Source organism: Periplaneta americana, chromosome 4 (assembly GCF_040183065.1).
Source record: "Periplaneta americana isolate PAMFEO1 chromosome 4, P.americana_PAMFEO1_priV1, whole genome shotgun sequence".
In the NCBI taxonomy this organism is placed as follows: domain Eukaryota; kingdom Metazoa; phylum Arthropoda; class Insecta; order Blattodea; family Blattidae; genus Periplaneta; species Periplaneta americana.
Genome location: NC_091120.1, coordinates 42,188,573 through 42,200,954, shown reverse-complemented (window position 1 = coordinate 42,200,954; position 12,382 = coordinate 42,188,573).

Here is a 12,382-nt window from a genome sequence, read left to right as displayed (position 1 = left end):
TTACTTTCCCCAATGACAAAGCAAAAGGATAAAATAGAAGAAGATCCAAAGGAAGTAGGAGGGAAAAAGAAAACAAGTAGAAATGTTTGAATGTTCCGGCCTGTGTCCGAATAGCATCACAGGCTATGTGGACACGCTGTTCAAGGGTCTCAACATCAGGAACAGACTCACCGTACACAAAGCCTTTCAGATTCCCCCACAAGTAAAAATCCAGGGGGTTAAGTCCGGTGATCGAGCAGGTCATACATCTCTCGACCGTTTCCACCTGCTTGGCCATACACGAACACTATCTCGGCTTGTTCCCGGAATGCATATCGGACCATTGTGCTTCCAAGTTGCTTAAATCATACTGTCCACATCTGTGGAGTAACGGTCAGCGCGTCTGGCTGCGAAACCAGGTGGCCCGGGTTCGAATCCCGGTCGGGGCTAGTTACCTGGTTGAGGTTTTTTCCGGGGTTTTCCCTCAACCTAACACGAGTAAATGCTGAGTAACTTTCGGTGTTGGACCCCGGACTCATTTCACCGGCATTACCACCTTCATATCATCCAGACGCTAAATAATCTAGATGTTGATACAGCGTCGTAAAATAACCCAATAAAATAAAATAAAAATAAATCATACTATCTGCAACACACAAAACGCACACTACAAGTTATGAGAGAACGTCGTCAGTTCCATTTACCATGGAAGCTATGCATTTCCGGACACAATGTGATATGAACTTTTGCGCTCCATTTTCAGTTAGGAATCACCCCGTGAAGTTTGTCGGTGGACTTAAAACTCACCCTATAGATTACTTTCTCCAATGACAAAGCAAAAGGATAAAATAGAAGAAGATCCAGTCAGTGCCATCTACCGTGGAAGCTATGCATTTCCGGACACAATGTGATATGAACTTTTGCGCTCCATTTTCAGTTAGGAATCACCCCGTGAAGTTTGTCGGTGGACTTAAAACTCACCCTATAGATTACTTTCTCCAATGACAAAGCAAAAGGATAAAATAGAAGAAGATCCAAAGGAAGTAGGAGGGAAAAAGAAAACTAGTAGAAATATAGAATGAGGATATAAAAGAATGAATGAGAAGAGATGGAGAAGATGAAGAGGAACCGGAACCAGAAGAAAGATGAGCAAGAAGATAATAACGGGAAGGAAGAGATAGGGTAGCATATTGCCGATGATTCAGCAGATTGCAGCTGGGCGTGTCATGCTATTGTACTGCTCACTCTATTTACGTAAAGCTGCAAGACACTCCCTGCCATGTGCAGTCCTTGAGCAGCGTGCGATTACCGTTAAAGCTGGATCAGACATTCCTCTGAAAATGACCACTTTATCTCGCGCCTTTGTGAAAACAAGTTTTTGCTGTTACACCGATGATGGAGGAGGACCTGTGAACACGACAAATAACTAACATCCGACGTGACTCAACACTTGAGAATGGACCTTGTCTCCCAAGGTCTCGGTGCAAAAACTTTTACGGTATTATGGACCGTAATGCCTTTGTTTTTAGATACACTCCCTGCGGGCAGAATGAATTGATCTGAGGAATGTAATTGTGTGTTTTATTGTTTGTACACAGGTGTTTAAAATATAGGGTGGGTACATTTGCCAGTATAAAAAGTAATTGTAATTATTATAGTGCATTTTTTCCAAGTACATAAAGTAGAGAGCAGATTAATGGAATCGGAATTGGAGCAATGGTGAAATGAAAGTGATGGGGGGAACGAAAGTACTCGGATTAAAATATTCCGCTCTCACTTTAAAATTCAAGTCAATTTATGTGCCCATGTGATCTCAATAGTGATTAAAATTGTCCGTAAAATTTTAACAGTCTTACTAATAAACCGTGTAAACTTCTTATATGAGACTTATGCAGAGTTGAGGCAGAAAACGTTACTAATAAACCGTGAATAAGCTATGGACGTATAAACAGGCTGTAACTATACAATGGGAATTGCTTTGCAGTAGTTATATACACGAAACCCCTTGTACAAGCGTTGTATATAGAGAAAAAATGGCCGCCCCTATAACAGCTGTTCGTATCGACTGTCATTTTATGATGATGGTTACCTTGTAACCACAGAAGAACAAACCAAAGATCATAGAATTATTAGAATAATATTGCTGTACCTTGTACTCTTTGACCAAAATGTAGTGTGGTAATCGATTAGAGCCAGTTGTACTATTGATATTTAACACGCCACACTAGAGCGCTCTACCGGATGCAGTAGAGAACCTCAGATATTCTATTACCTTTCGTAACAAAGTAATGACGAAACTATGACGTAGCTGTGTAACAGTTATACTGTTATACACGACGTATATAGTGGTTATTAGTAAGGAATTTACACACGACTTATAAACGAGCTACTCATTGTATAAGTATAAGACAGTTAAACGTCTGTGTATAGAGTTTTTATTAGTAAGACCGTAAATCTAAAAATGTCTCCTTTTTACCCATATTTAAGCTTATTGATTTTGCTAAGTTTTATAGTAGTACCGGTTCTGGCATCATTAAAATAAGTTTTGCTGAAAATTTTGTCCTTATTAAGGAAATTTTAACTCATTGATTTTACTAAGTTTTATAATTGGAAACTTAGCAGTAAAAAGATGCTAAGTGCCAAAATTAAAAAAAAAAGTGATATTTCACTAGAATGGTGCAAATTTCCAAGGGGTATTATCCTAGATCACATATATAACAGATTGCTCATCCCTATGTTAAAATCGATAGCACTTTGAAGAGAACAACCGCCAGGATCGCCACCCGTCCACCGTTAACGAACACGAGATGGCAGTACCGTCGCTAATGCAATTCAAATGAGAATTATGACGTGACTTCTTATGTAACCACTAGATGGCAGCATAGTAAACCTGAAGAAAGTTGTTACCGTCAAAGTTTATCAGGCCGAGCAATTTGAGTATATGTGATCTAGGGTATTATATATCAACGGGGTTAGGTCCGAAGAAGATTGTAGAGTGTTATTAAGACCACCAAAAATGACAGTAATGCAAAGTTACCGGTCTCTTTCCTAAAACAGGTGCAATGTGCCATTCGTTTTGATTTCCCTCCGTTGTTTATTTGTCGTGTTAATAGTGAAGTTATGGCAAAATGCATTATTGATTATACCGGTATATACCGTGGTGTTTTCTACAAACAGGAAGATCAGCGTAGGTAAATCTTATATACAACATAATACATATTATGACTACGAATCACATAGAAACATGATGTATTACCTCTAGATGATATAGCTGGTTTGTTTTAAATTTTTCAATTCCTAGTGTTAAAAATCCAGAAAATGGGGGAAATGTCTTTAAATTAGCACTTTTTTCTCTATTGTAAGAAGCATGAAAATGCAGTGAACTGACACCCGAGTAGAAAATAGCTTCATTATGACCATTGGGTGTCTTTACTGTCATACCAGTACAACGACGTCAACATAGAACGTATGATAATCATGATGAAAGTCGGCGATATTCAGTTCCAAATGGTGAGGGTGATTTGCTTCTAGTAATTTACAATATACAATGAGCAAATCGATATTTTACCAGATGACACATGCATGTACGTACAGTTTTTCGAATCTGTACAGTATGTGCGAGTACAATCGTTTTATTTTATATCATATTTATCATAGCAATCAATATGTATGAATAGAATTAGCCTATTTTCACAATTGCGTTGTCAATTTTAGTTTTCAATGTATTTTCCACGTGTTTAACTGTAGTACTTAAAACATATGATGCTAGTGTTTTTCAATGGTCATTGGCGCTTTTGTAATACGGTTATTGACGCCTTTGTAAACGGAGACGGTAAATTGCCTCCCTAGATGTATTAAAATGCCTCCTATTTGCATGAGCTGGATTACATAAATTACCTCCTCTTTATCTGAGGTGGAGAACATGCCTCCCGTTTCAAAATCCTCTACATGAACCAACAATTTTCCCATTTATAGACTTAGCACCGTCAATAATATGCATGCTTACGTACTGGAACGTAAGAAAATCAAATATCGTTAATACAAAATAACAAGTTAATTTTTTGTTGTGTAATAGACCTAGTATAGAGTTTGCTGAAGTGGTGTGTCTTATTCATATTACATATTACAAGTGTGGTTAAATGTGAGGTTAGGTTCAGTTAGGAACACTTCGTCATAAAATCTGACAATGAGTGTAAAATATTAAATACTGACCTCTTTGATCAGGGCGGAATTTAAAACAAACAGCCCTAAGAAACTGAAGTTCTGTACTATTGTTTTTGAAGAACAAGCATTTTATTTAATAAAAATAGTTATTTTCGCAAAACAGTCTCATTTCTTTTGTTCTGGATTCTAAGAGACATATATAGGTGTCGTTCTGTATTTATTTTAGAACTTCAGTGAAATTATAAAATATTTGGATGGCTGACTTTGAAAAGGCTGTTGAGTTTACTGTGGTAAGATTCACAGTTTCTTGTGGTGCGTCTAATTGATGATTATTATGCCCACATCGCTAGAGAGAAAATACCGTCTTCTGAGATGTAAGCGGCCAGAATGTAGTCTGAAGTTCCTTATTCCTCCGTTGTTTGGTTGCAAAGACATTATATAGACCTATCTATGAAGCATTCATCATTATTTTCGCGTTGCACAAAATAAGTCCGAGAAATAACTTAAAAAATTAGCTCTTATTATCATCCTCCTCGATACACATTGCTTAGTCCTAGAAGTTGAATTTTGCGATACATTACTTTTGCTGTTGAGTAAAGAGTACCTTGTGAACCACTGTCAGAAAATGGCGACTTCTTACACAAATGAGAGTAAATTTAAGTATCAAATCTCCAGCAACCAGGAAAAAATTTAAGTATCACTATCTACAGTAAATAGGAGGAAATTTACGTAAAATATCTCTGGTAAACAGGAGACAATTTACATATCACATCTGTAGTAAATGGGAGAAAATTTACGTGTCACAATCTACAGTAAAGAGGAGGAAATTTGCGTACAATATCTCTAATAAACAGGAGACAATTTGTATATCACATCTCTAGTAAACAGGAGAATATTTACGTATCACAATCTACAGTAAATAGGAGAAAATTTACTTACAATATCTCTAGTAACCAGGAGACAATTTACATATCACAGCTCTAGTAAACAGGAGAAAATTTACCTGTCACAATCTACAGTAAATAGAAGGAAATTTATATACAGTATCTCTTGTAAACAGGAGACAATTTACATATCACGTCTCTAGTAAACAGGAGGAAAGTTGCATATCAAATCTCTAGTAAACAGGAGAATATTTACGTATCACAATCTACAGTAAATTGGAGGAAATTTACGTACAATATCTCTAGTAAACAAGAGACAATTTACATGTCACATCTCTAGTAAACAGAAGAAAATTAACATATCATAATCTACAGTAAATTGAAGGAAATTTACGTAAAATATCTTTAGTAAACAGGAGACAATTTACATATCACATCTCTAGTAAACAGGAGACAATTTACATGTCACATCTCTAGTAAACAGGAAAAAATTTACATATCACGTCTCTAGTAAACAGGAGACAATTTACATATCACATCTCTAGTAAGCAGGAGACAATTTACATATCACATCTCTAGTAAACAGGAAAAAAATTACGTATCACAATCTACAGTAAATAGAAGGAAAGTTACGTACAATATCTCTAATAAACAGAAAAAATTTGCATATCACATCTCTAGTAAACAAGAGAAAATTTACTTATCACAATCAACAATAAAAAGGAGGAAATTTACGTACAATATCTCTAGTAAACAGGAGACAATTTACATATCACATCTCTACTAAACAGGAGAAAATTTACGTATCACAATCTACAGAAAATAGGAGAAAATTTACGTACAATATCTCTAGTAAACAGGAGATAATTTACATATCACATCTCTAGTAAACAGGAGACAATTTACATACCACATCTCTAGTAAACAGGAGGCAATTTACGTGTCACATCTCTAGTGAAAGGCGGCAATTTACGTATCACTTCCTCAGTAAAGGGGAGGTAATTTACGTATTATAATCTCTAATAAACAGGAGGTAATTTACGTACCACATCTCTAGTAAACAGGAGACAATTTACGTACTTGAAAATGTACACGGCCTCCTCGGAGGAAATTTACATCATCCCTTTGTAATATTGGCGCTTATGCATTCGTTTCTTCCACAAATTGGTACTTATGATCGACAGATCTTTACAAGTGCTCTTCTAATTGATTTAAATTAGCGCTTTTGAATCATAATAAGGATAAGATGTGCACTTACGACGATCACTGGGTATGTGCAATGTAACTGAGAGTAAAAAAAAGTAGCAGGTAATGCGACATTGAGGCTCTTTCAGAGGCGTGGGTAAATGTCAAATAATCGAAACAAGCATTGGACGACGATGAAGTGCGCACAGTTGGAAAATAGAACAAACCCAGGGTGAACCACGTGAGGACGGGTGCATGTGGGAGGGACGCAAGTGGGAGATGGGGAACAGAGACGGAGATAGACAAAGAAAGGTGTGTCGTCTGAAGCAGTGATGTCTAACCTTTCTGTGGCTTAACGGTGCATTTCCGGCTTGTCAATATTACCAAATAAATGGAGCAGTGAAAAAACCGCATACTTTCTTGTTAGCGATCAATATGAAACAATTCTTCTAAGAAAAATTTCGCCCGTCTCTTATGAACAAGGTTAGTGGGAGTGGCGCTTGACAAACACTTCATTATAAGGTGCTTCTAGAGAGCAGGCCATGCGTAAAAAAGCGTATTATATATCACCCAAGAATTATAAGCACTTTTGACTTTTTTATTTCGGTGTGTATTTTAAGTTTAGCAGAATATAATTGAGTACTGAATATGGTAAACGATGAAAGCGTCAAAAATTTAATTTTCTGTTTCTTTACATGGAATGAGAGTATATGCCATGCTTCATAATTTGGTAAACGTAAAAAATGCGAGAACAATGTGGTTTAGCTATGCAGTTTGTTCAAAGGTTTCGCTTGTGTCGAAAGTACCAGCGCAGTGACCTGAGAAACGCTGAAAGTTGCTCTGCTAGGCATGAAACCAGTTTAATCGATACTGGCAACCAGATTTTTATTATGTGATTGGTTTGAAAAATGTTTCTGTTTACTTCCTTTTACTTCAATACACTATTTCGTGCCTAATAATATTATTTATTTCAATTTTAGAATTTAAAAAGTAAATTAAAAGTTTATTAAAGTAAAAGAAACATTTTCTTCTGAAAAAAAAAGGTGAGAAGAGGCTATAATTTTATTCATTCTTAACTCCAATGATGTTTCTCATTACAATACTGTTGCAATCTAATCCTATAAGATACATAATATATGATTTTATTACAATAAATAGGCATAAGATTTGTCTTAATAATAATATGTGGAAATGGTGAACAATAAAAGTATCAGCTTTATGGGAAAATAGAACTATTTGGCAAAATTCCTACAAGTTTCGTTTGTGATAATTTCATCATTTTACCACATTCAGTCCTCAATAATTATGAGTAAATTATATTTTAATCAAGGAGAAAGTGAAGTGAGAATGGAATTTGAATCACCTCTTTAGAAAATGTCTTCGAAGAAAAAAATTATGCCTTAAAGATTAAGTATTTATAATTGTTACAAAAAAAAAAAAGATAAATTTTCTGCAAAAAAAAAAGTTTGGCTGTGTTGAGGAAACGCCCGTGAGTTTCACGTGAACACTTCTGAGTTAACTCGAAAGATCTAGACGAGATCTTTCGTTTGGCACCAAAATCAGCACGGTAGTACATCGGAGTCACGAGATATACTTCCCAGAAATTTTCGCTCGCGACCAAAATGGCCGCCATTCGCCGCGGGTTCCACGCGCGCCTCGCGCATGCGCTGTGTAACTCAATGTCATGCTTCTATCGTATTCGTATACTCGACCGAACGAGAACACATTTATTGCAATCGCGATATTAAAGGCATCCGACAAGGAAAACTCATTGCGCAGAAACCAGCGGGCGCGACTGTCTCGCGCAGATAACGTATGCTCCTGTTCCCAACATGCTCTCACGCCTACTGCAGGGAGGTAAGAGGGAAATAGCATGCGGGCAGCGAGGAGTCCGAGCTGAGTTTTGCTTGTAGGATACCTATAGTGACGAAGTTACTGTGTTGTAATGGTTTACCCTGTAAAGTTACGCCCCCGTTGGTACCTCATGTGTTGGTTTGATTTTTAAAGCTGTATCCAAGTCAAAACGTTACGAATACAGATGGCAGGAAGGGATGTTGTAGTAGGTCCGCCGGAACCGTGAAGACATGCTAGCTGAATCGACAGATGACATCACACAGCTGAGATACGAGATCATGGTCTTTCAGATGATAGGAGTGGAAATCTTAATAATCCTACTGGAGACTGCAGTGCAAACTATCCGGCCCCTCCTCCATATCAAAGAAGAATATAGTCTATCCCCAACTTATACATACATACATACATACATACATACATACATACATACATACATACATACATACATACATACATACATACATACATACATACATACATGCATACATACATACATACATACATACAGTCGCCCTCGGAAGCGTAGTTGGTATAGCGCCCTGCTTTCTATGCTCGAAGTTGCGGGTTCGATCCCGGCTGAGGTCGATGGCATTTAAGTGTGTTTAAATGCGACAGGCTCATGTCAGTAGATTTAGTGGCATGTAAAAGAACTCCTGCGGGACAAAATTCCGGCACACCGGCGATGCTGATATAACCTCTGCAGTTACGAGAGTCGTTAAATAAACCATAATTTTAAAGTTACATACATACATACATACATACTTACAGTCGACGTCGGTAGCGCAGTGGGTATAGCCCTGGCCTTGTGCGCTCGAGTTTGCGGGTTCGATCCCGGCCCAGGTCGATTGCATTTAAGTGTGCTTAAATGCGACAAGCTCATGTCAGTAGATTTACTGGCATGTAAAAGAACTCCTGCGCGACAAAATTCCGGCACACCGGCGACACTGATATAACCTCTGCAGTTGCGAGCGTCGTTAAATAAACCATAATTAATTGAATTAATTACGTACATACATAGGTCTACATACAGCTTTGTATATACGGATAAATATTCACGTACCATTAACATCATTATCGTCATCATTATGCGTAGCGATGCAGTTGAGTTTGGACTCTGGTCTCTTCAATTAAGTGTCGCCATTTTTTCCTGTCTTTAGGTAATCTTGTCTTATCCAATATAAAGATTATTCATTTTTTAGTCCTACAGAATTCTCTGTTATGTTTATTATTTGTTAATCACGAAGAAAAATTAGCTCTGGCGCCGGGATCGAACCCAGGACTCCCAGTTCTACGCACTGGGTGCCCTACTATTGAGCTACGCCGAGTCTCAATCCACAACACCGGATTAAATTTTTCGAAGGCCATAACACGAAAAAAACCAAAGGAGAGAAATTCCTATCCGGTGCTATGGATTGAGCCTCAGCGTAGCTCAGTGGTAGAGCACCCAGTGAGTAGAACTGGAGGTCCTGGGTTTGATCTCCGGCGCCGGAGCGAATTCTTCTCCGTCATTAACAAATTTTATCCAAGTTTTTTTCTCAGAATCCTCACAACTTCTTCGACTCCTTATAGCAGTATTAATTTGTGTTGTCTTCGTCCTCTGTGTCCTCCAGGCTATAAAATAATACCTTTTGTGTGTGTTTACGAGTAGTTTTACTCATACGAAGTACAAACCCTTTCATCTTAATTTGACTGCTTTATCATATTGATAACTCTTCACCACGTATCATATGAATTTACGTCCAAACTTGTGGAGTAACGGTCAGGGCGTCTGGCCGCGAAACCAGGTGGCCCGGGTTCGAATCCCGGTCGGGGCAAGTTACCTGGTTGGGGTTTTTTCCGGGGTTTTCCCTTAACCCAATACGAGCAAAGGCTGGGTAACTTTCGGTGCTGGACCCCGGACTCATTTCACCGGCATTATCACCTTCATCTCATTCAGACGCTAAATAACCTAGATGTTGATACAGAGTCGTAAAATAACCCAATAAAATAAAAATAAATGAAATATGAATTTACAATATTACATTTAATTTTATAGATTAATGTAAAACAAATTAAAAAGCAGAGAGAGATTTTTAACATGGGAATGGTAGGGTTAAGAGGTTAGGTACAGTATACAGCAGTAAAATTTTGGGAATATTCAACATTTTTCTTCCATTACTGTATCTTGTACAATAATGAAAATTAGTAGGTGTAAAACACTGTTCTTCTGCTATATAATTAAATAATTTTACGACTTAAAAAAAATATATATATTTTTTTAATTCAAAATTGTGGGAGTTCACTGTGCAGTGATGAAGCGTTTCCCTCATAACTCAAAAACTAACCAAAATTCTGTGATGAATTTTTTGTGCATTTAAGCATGTCATGTCTACAGTATGATGCAAAATCACTTTTCTACTTTTAGTAGATTGTCTGATAAAAAATAAATTCATTTAAAAAATAGTCAAATATTTTTTTTCTTCTAACACAAAATTTAAAAAAAAAGATATTGTTTATTAAGGAATATAGTTGAAAGAGCATGATATTGTAAACATGAGTTTCAGCAATAAAACAAAAGAGAGAGAATATGAAAAAGTTAAGAAGTTTATGAGTTATGAGGGAAACGCTTCATCACTGCACAGTGAACTGCCACCGTTTTGAATTTTGAATATATATATATATATATATATATATATATATATATATATATATATAGAAATAAGTTTTTCAAATCGTAAAAGTATTTTTTTTTCATATAGCAGAAGGACAGTGTTTTACACATACCAATTTTCATTATTGTACACGATACAGTAATGGAGGGAAAAAATGTTGAATATTTCCAAAAATTTTACTGCAGTAAGCTGTACATAACCCCTTAAGAATGTGAAGAATTTCACAGAAGTTATTTGGTGATTAAAACCGGTTTAAGATGTAAGAATTTAATGAGAAAGTGCTTACAAGTCATTTTATTCATGGCCAAACTTTTTATGTTGATTGTACAACTCACACATCGTTACAACAGTCTTATTTTATTCAGTACAAATAACGAGAAGATCAAAACGGAAATGCATAGCCAAAAAAAAAAAAAAAAGTCCTTTAACGTGAAAATACATTTGTGAGAAATAAACTTGACACATTATTTAAGCGAAATGGATGTCGACACATGAAGGTCTGCAGAATAAAAAAAAATACGGATGACGCGAGGTTAACGGGATGTCTTGGAAGTTTGTGACAACATTTTAGTTGGTCCAGTTTTGAGGACAACTGGATTGCATATTGGTAAGACTTCAATACGGGCCTTCTGAGTACAAGGACAGCAGTAACCAGTTGGGAGAGGCTATCTGAAAATTACGAATATCAATAACTTGTCAGCCCGGTTGCTTTGGCGACATCTGTCCAACACTTTCCCTTTAACATTAACAAAACATTTAAATTGCGTCATCTGATAAAATTAGCTATTGCCAAAATTTTTTATACGTCTGGACTTCGAAATGTAATCTCAGATCTTCCAAATGTTCGAAGAAAAATTACTTGAAATCTTAAAAAATGTTAATTTTCCCCGAAATAGATTATCTTCTTATAGGCTTTCGAAATAACTACAAGAAACAGTTTATTAATTCTCAATTTCATCGTAATTAAAACAAAAAAGAGTAACACGAAAATGTTATATTTTTTCGCCATATATCTTAAGAGTTTTGCAACAATTCAGTTCCTTAATCACGTTACGAATTAATTCATCGTTTAACTCCTTGAATTGTCATTCGAAAGATATAAATAAGCCTTTCCCACGGCATTCGAAAAGTAATGGCAACATAGTTACTGTTTCACACAACATTTATTTAGATTATTTTTAGCATTACAAACTTCAAGTATAGTCCCTTGCCATGTCAATAATATGTTGCCAAATCCTTGCAAGAAGGCGGACTTCATCTGCAGCATCATTTCTGAATCTCTATCTCACTGATCAATCTGAAGCTCTTTGGATGTCAACTCTTGATTGAAAGCGAATCCTCGTCTCCAGTTATCTTGAAATAGTTCGTTATGGTTATACTTCTCTCTCACAAGCTTTTTGTAATGCCGTAAAGCACTGGGTTGCATTATTTCTTCTTGCAACTTACATTATCATGAAGCGTCTTTGTTCATACCTACTGAACATTTTTAGGATGGTATTACTTAATACAAAATCACAAACAGTCCCTGTACTCACAAAGTATGGTAATTTAAATACTTTTAATACTACATTTATACAACAATCGCTCCTCTATTAAGTACTAAAAGATTTCGATGCTCACCGCTAGGAGCGCTGATTTACATTATCGTTGCCATGCCCTAATATA